Source organism: Glycine soja, chromosome 10 (assembly GCF_004193775.1).
Source record: "Glycine soja cultivar W05 chromosome 10, ASM419377v2, whole genome shotgun sequence".
In the NCBI taxonomy this organism is placed as follows: domain Eukaryota; kingdom Viridiplantae; phylum Streptophyta; class Magnoliopsida; order Fabales; family Fabaceae; genus Glycine; species Glycine soja.
The window spans coordinates 29,030,592-29,036,550 of NC_041011.1; the positions used below are offsets into that span (position 1 = coordinate 29,030,592).

At 32.0% G+C, this 5,959-nt stretch overlaps 1 pseudogene; it reads left to right on the top strand.

The window, feature by feature from the left end:
* LOC114371596 lies at positions 1–3,867 on the top strand (annotated as a pseudogene).
* Positions 3,868–5,959: the final 2,092 nt, after the last annotated feature.

A 5,959-nucleotide genomic window follows, 5' to 3' on the forward strand; every position in this document is an offset into this window, starting at 1 on the left:
ATGAACGATTATGAGTTTTTCTTTGCTTTTATTGTAAGGAAATTCTTTGATCCTGGACGAGATAAGGTTGTGGCTCCGATTGTAAGGTTCGAAAATGTTGACATAATAGCTGAGCCTTCTGCTGTATTGGTGTCACTGGATGAGTTCCAAACTCTCTTTACTAGGTATCATATTTCAATGTTGTATGTCCAACTTATTTGTATATATGCAGAGAATTACTATTTTTCTTCCCTAGCTAGTTACGCTGCCTTCCTTTTCCCTATCTTTCCAAGCCCTCTTTAATTAAGCTCCAACGCTCTTAATCGCGGGTTCAATTTGGTTTTTAATTAATGTCTATACTAATTCATGGAGTTGTTCTTTCTCTTCTTTTTTTTCCTTATTAGGATGTTCCAAATTCACCAGATCCTTTCATGAATTTGGCTACAGCACAGATTAAGGCAACACTAGTTGAGAAATATAGGCGTTCAACATATGCCACAAGGGCAAAGAACAGAATTCAAGAACTGTCTATTGATGTATGCATTTCCCTACTAACTCTACACTTAATTAATTCAACTGATACAATGCTGAACTGAAATCCATTTCAGCACAATAACATTTGATAATTGATAGCATAATCATAAAATATTAATTATGTTGATGGTTAATTGATGTGTTACATGCAGGAAGGGCTTCAACCTCCAACACAACATGGAAGTCAAGCTAGTTGGTGGAAGCAACTATTTAACACTGACAAAGAGATCATTTGTGAACATGTGTAGAGATGTGGGTTACTACTGGTGAGGATCATAACTTATATCATTGTATCCATATGTTTGGGAACCGTTTATTTTGATGTTGGCTATAGCTACACTTCCATCCTGCCCCTAGATGCCTACGGTGCATTTATATCAGGATTTATGACATTCAAGTCAATTGTTGGCTTTCCATCATTTATTGAAGAAATGAAGGTACTACTATACTACTACTATTATATATGGACTTTGATTTGGGAAATGTCACAAGTTAATTAATCTAAGCTGCTAATGTTTTCACTATTAATCTCCTTTGATTAATTTGTATATTGTGTTTATGCACAATACATGTTTAACACTTAGGCTTATTTAATTTGTTGACATGATGAAACTGGTATTTTATCGAGAAAGGCTTAATGGATACTATGGAGTAGCAGCATATATTTTAGCCAACTTCCTTTCTTCATTCCCATTCTTGGTTCTAATTGCTCTGACATCCTGCACCATTATGTATAACATGGTGAAATTCAGGCCAGGAATCAATCACTTTGTGTTTTTCTTTCTCAACATCTACAGCTGCATCTCCGTAATAGAGAGCCTCATGATTGTTGTAGCTTCACTTGTTCCAAATTTCCTCATGGGAATAATTACAGGGGCTGGAATAATAGTAAGAACAATTACAATTTAGGCATTTAATTTTACTTGAAAAATTACCCACATATATTAATTTTGTATTATTGGCAGGGAATCATGATGATGACCTCCGGATTCTTCACGTTGCTCTCTGATCTTCCAAAGCCAGTTTGGCGCTACCCATATTTATATATCAGTTATGGTTCTTGCCTTCTTGGGCAATACAGGTAAGGACGTGGTCAATTGAGCTAAGTTTTTGAATATAGTGTTCCAGAAGTTCTAAGGAGCCTTCTTGATCTCATTGTTCTTATTTATTCTTTCTTACATTAGAGATCATTAAGTGCCTTTGAGTGATCTTTTTCTATCTGTAGCATTCATATAGCAAGATTCCTGCACATTTTCTTGAAATTAGTTTGATATTAATCCTACAGATGGTCCTTATTTGGATACATGGGCACTCAATATAGTTAGTACATGATATTAGACATGTGAACATCACATTTTGAGTAGTATCAGAAAGTGTCAACCCCATATTTAATTGGTGGGCCAGTACTGTGGACAAGTTACAATAACATGCTCTAATAAATTTTAAGAATGGATATAATACTGATTACACATTTTCTGGCATATGATGGATTTGTTCAATTCTAGGGTGCGATTCCACTATGGTCATCCAGATGTATTTGATAGAATTTTGCACATAACTCGAGGAGGAATTAGCAAGGCATCTTGTGGCATCAATCTGAGCAAGGATATTTTTGCTGGTACCATTCTTGGAACATCTTTCTGTGATTGACATCAATATAGCAATATTGATGTCACATGATGCTTATGTCTGCTTGTCACATGATGCTTATGTCTGCTAATTAGTGACTGACTCATGCTTATGTGTGGGAATATATGATAATATCAATCAAGTTTCCTTGTTTTAAATGTAAGAAGATTTGTTTTTTCAATTACCTTGCCTCTCCCTAGACTGCAATTGTCTTCCCAGAGTTTTCATATTCATACTAATAATTAAGATATGTGGGCCTTGTAATAAAGTAGTTTAGTTTCTTTACACCGACAAACTCTACTTTGAAATGAGATACCCTAATTACATTTATTTTCTTTTATACATCTTTTCTTGGCTTTCTGTGTTTTAGAATGTGGCAAGCATCTCTCATAAAAAAAAGATTGTGGCAAGCATCTTGTTACGTTTAAAAGTAGAGAAAAAATGGGTTTAAGTTAAATTAAGTCATACCTTAAATGTGTTTGGTTTAATTACTTATTAAAGTTGAAGCTTAAACATACTTTATTTTCTTCATATGGTTATTTTTTAAGGTTTACTATTACCTTTGTATCTGTTTAAAAGTTTAAGTTCTAATTTGACCTAACAATGTATTCAAATGTCTGTTTTATAGTACGATTTATAAATACATCAATTAATTTTTGCCAACAGCTTGGGCAGTTATTCAGGTATGTGTTGAATGGTTGTTGCCTATTGCCTTGGTGTTTTTGGTCTCATTTGATCATGCTTAATATACAGTAGACTTTAATTTGTGTCCTGTACTCATTTGATACTGGCTTAGTAAGTTTGATCTTCAATATCAAGTCATCTAGTATTTGATTTTTTAAGATCTATCTATTTGCTGCTGTTATTGTTTGAGTAGTTCTATATATGTAAGTATGAACTAGAGTTATTTACTTAATTAGATCCTTGCAAGGAAATTATATATATGCCATCACAGATTTTTATGTGTAAAATTAATTTACTTGGTCCCATTACTCAATCAATAGCATGTGCTTAATTATATAACTTTTTAGACTGTTTTGTGTAAGTATTTGCCGATGCTAAGTACTAACTGAGGTTCCTTAATTTGTTTTTGGGTGTTGAAGTATGTGAGGGACAGATATCAGTGGAGAAAATATGGTAAAAAAGTCACCAGAGATAACCCTTCTCCTAGGGCTTACTTCAAGTGTTCATATGCCCCAAGCTGCCCAGTGAACAAGGTCAGCCACACATGCTTTCTTCTTTTTCCAATCGAATTAGCGTTGCAATTGATTTCTAAAGTTCAAATCATGTTGAAACATTATTAATATTAGATCTGACTTGACTTTCTTCAGTTTGATTTCTAGTATACTGATTGGCTTGGATAATCTGCTTTATTTAGTGTTTTCTATCTGTCTCAATTGGATCTGAAATTGAAGTGACCGTGAGATGATATGATCCTCTAATTTCGATTGATTTGTTTGTTCAGTTTTTCTGCGGATCATGTTAATCACTGACTCTGTAATGAGTCATTTAAGTCAAGTGCAGTAGCAGGTACAGGTACCACCAGTATAGAGATACCGTCAAGTAGGAGGAGCCAGGTTAAAGTTGATAACTATGTTGCTATATATAGGTAGGGATCTTTATGTTTTTTTCAAATGCGTGTGTGAAAACAAGTATAATAGTAACATATTGAGACTCTATCCATTGTTAATACTATAATACCCTACCCAAATTTACTCATTGTCATTCCTATATTTCACTAAATTTGAAATTTATTTTTAAAATTTGAATTTGAACTTATCCCTTTTGACAACGTTAGATTGAGCAACCTATTTTATCACCTCTAATAATAAATATGGGTAAGTTGAGCATGGCAGGATAGCCTGCTTAACCCACCAAAAATGACGGGAGTAGGCTAATTGACTTAATACACCAACTTGCTTCAGTCTGCCTATCTGATAGACTAAGCAGGTTGGCTTGCTAATTAGCATTACTATTCTTTTGAAAACATATGTTGCTTTGTTGCTGACTACTTAGGATCGCTTGTTGGGGAGGAGGATGTTTCATATTAGGAACCAAAATTTGATGTATAAGATTAAAATTCAATTGACGCCAAGACGATGACGTAGCATGCGTTTGTGAAGACAACATTGAATTCGTGGTTGTTTAACGTGAAGGGACACATGAATTTTTTTTTAATTAGGTTTTAATCTTGATTGTAAATTTTAACTGTGATCCAATGGTTGATATTAATTATTCTCATTTCTCATTTAAGATAAACATCCCCTATGCTATTTTAAAGTCGTTGAAACATAAAATATGTTTTCAAGTATTTCAATTACATCTATTTCTTTGCTTTTCATTCTTGTATTTTTTTTTTAATTTTAAAATGGTCCTTGTAATTTTATTTATTTTTTGTTAAATATACCTTTAGTACTATCATTTTGGTTAAGATTTAATTTGGTTCTTTATTTAAAAAAATTCAAGTTAGTCCTGTCAATTCAGAATTAATGATACTAGTAATTTTAACATAATGACAATTAAAAATCATTACAAATCAATACTTACATGTCTAAGCCTTTTCCTATTTGCGTAATCAACACATTGGCGATTTTTAACCCTTATAGTAATATTTCAAAATTATAAAACCTCTACGCGGAGAACATTAAAATTTCCGATCGATGTACTAATAAAATACCCTGAATTTTGTAACAACTGGATTCCTAAATTGAAAGAATTGAGTAGGTCATGTTAAACCCCATGTTATGGAACAAAGGGTTTGTCCAACCCAAAAACTTTACTCAATTCGTTATCCTTCATTCTTGATTGGAAAACTGTTTTTTTTTTTCTTTTCTTAAAATAATGTGGCTTCATTGTAGAGATAACCTTAATTCATCAATGCGGTTGTGAAAAATGTGGACTCAAAGCATAGATTGAAACAAATTAAATTATAAAAATGAGCCACATGGAAATATTTAATTCTCACACATGGAAATTCATTTCCGACTATATTGATTGAAACACATAGGGTTGTAAAATCCCTCAATTAATTTTAATAACCATGGAACCATATGAGAGAAATAAATAACGAAAATGTTAACATTCTTCGCAATGGATTCTTAATTTTTATGAATATTAAACATTGTGGTGGTTAAAAACCTCCACTTTTTTAATTACAGGAATAGGATTGTTCACACCTGTAAGTATTGTTTTGTGTTAGTTTTTAATTGTCATTATGTTAAAAATATTAACGACATTTGATTCTAAATTTTGGAATGACCAAATTGAACCAAATTTAAGAGATACAATACTTAATTTTGTAAAAGATAAACAATCAAATTAAATTTCAATGAAAAGATAAAGGACTAAAAGTGTTATTTATTTAGCCTTTTTCTTTTGTTTTTGTCCTTGTTTTGTTGTTCTTGTAATATGTGGGTAATTTTCTTCAGCTCTTCTTCACAAAGTCTAACAAAATGAATAAAATATTATAGAGACTAAAATGAAAAAATAAATACATCATAGAGACTCAAACAAAAACAAGAATCAAAATGAAAAAAAATACTAGGAGCAATTCTAAGACAAAATTAAAGGAACGAAAAGCAAATAAACAAATCTATTAGCTTGCAGGATCACGCCATTTGTTAGGTATGTACATTAAAATTGTAATACATACTTCTTTATACTTGTTTAATTTACCACTTAATGTTTATTTTATAATATTTGTAAGTAGTCAAAGGAGCTGGGTCGATCTGCATACGATGATGAGGTCTTTCAACAAACTCATTTACAAAATGATACTAGTCAATTTGTTGATGATAGATCTAGGCATACACCTGTG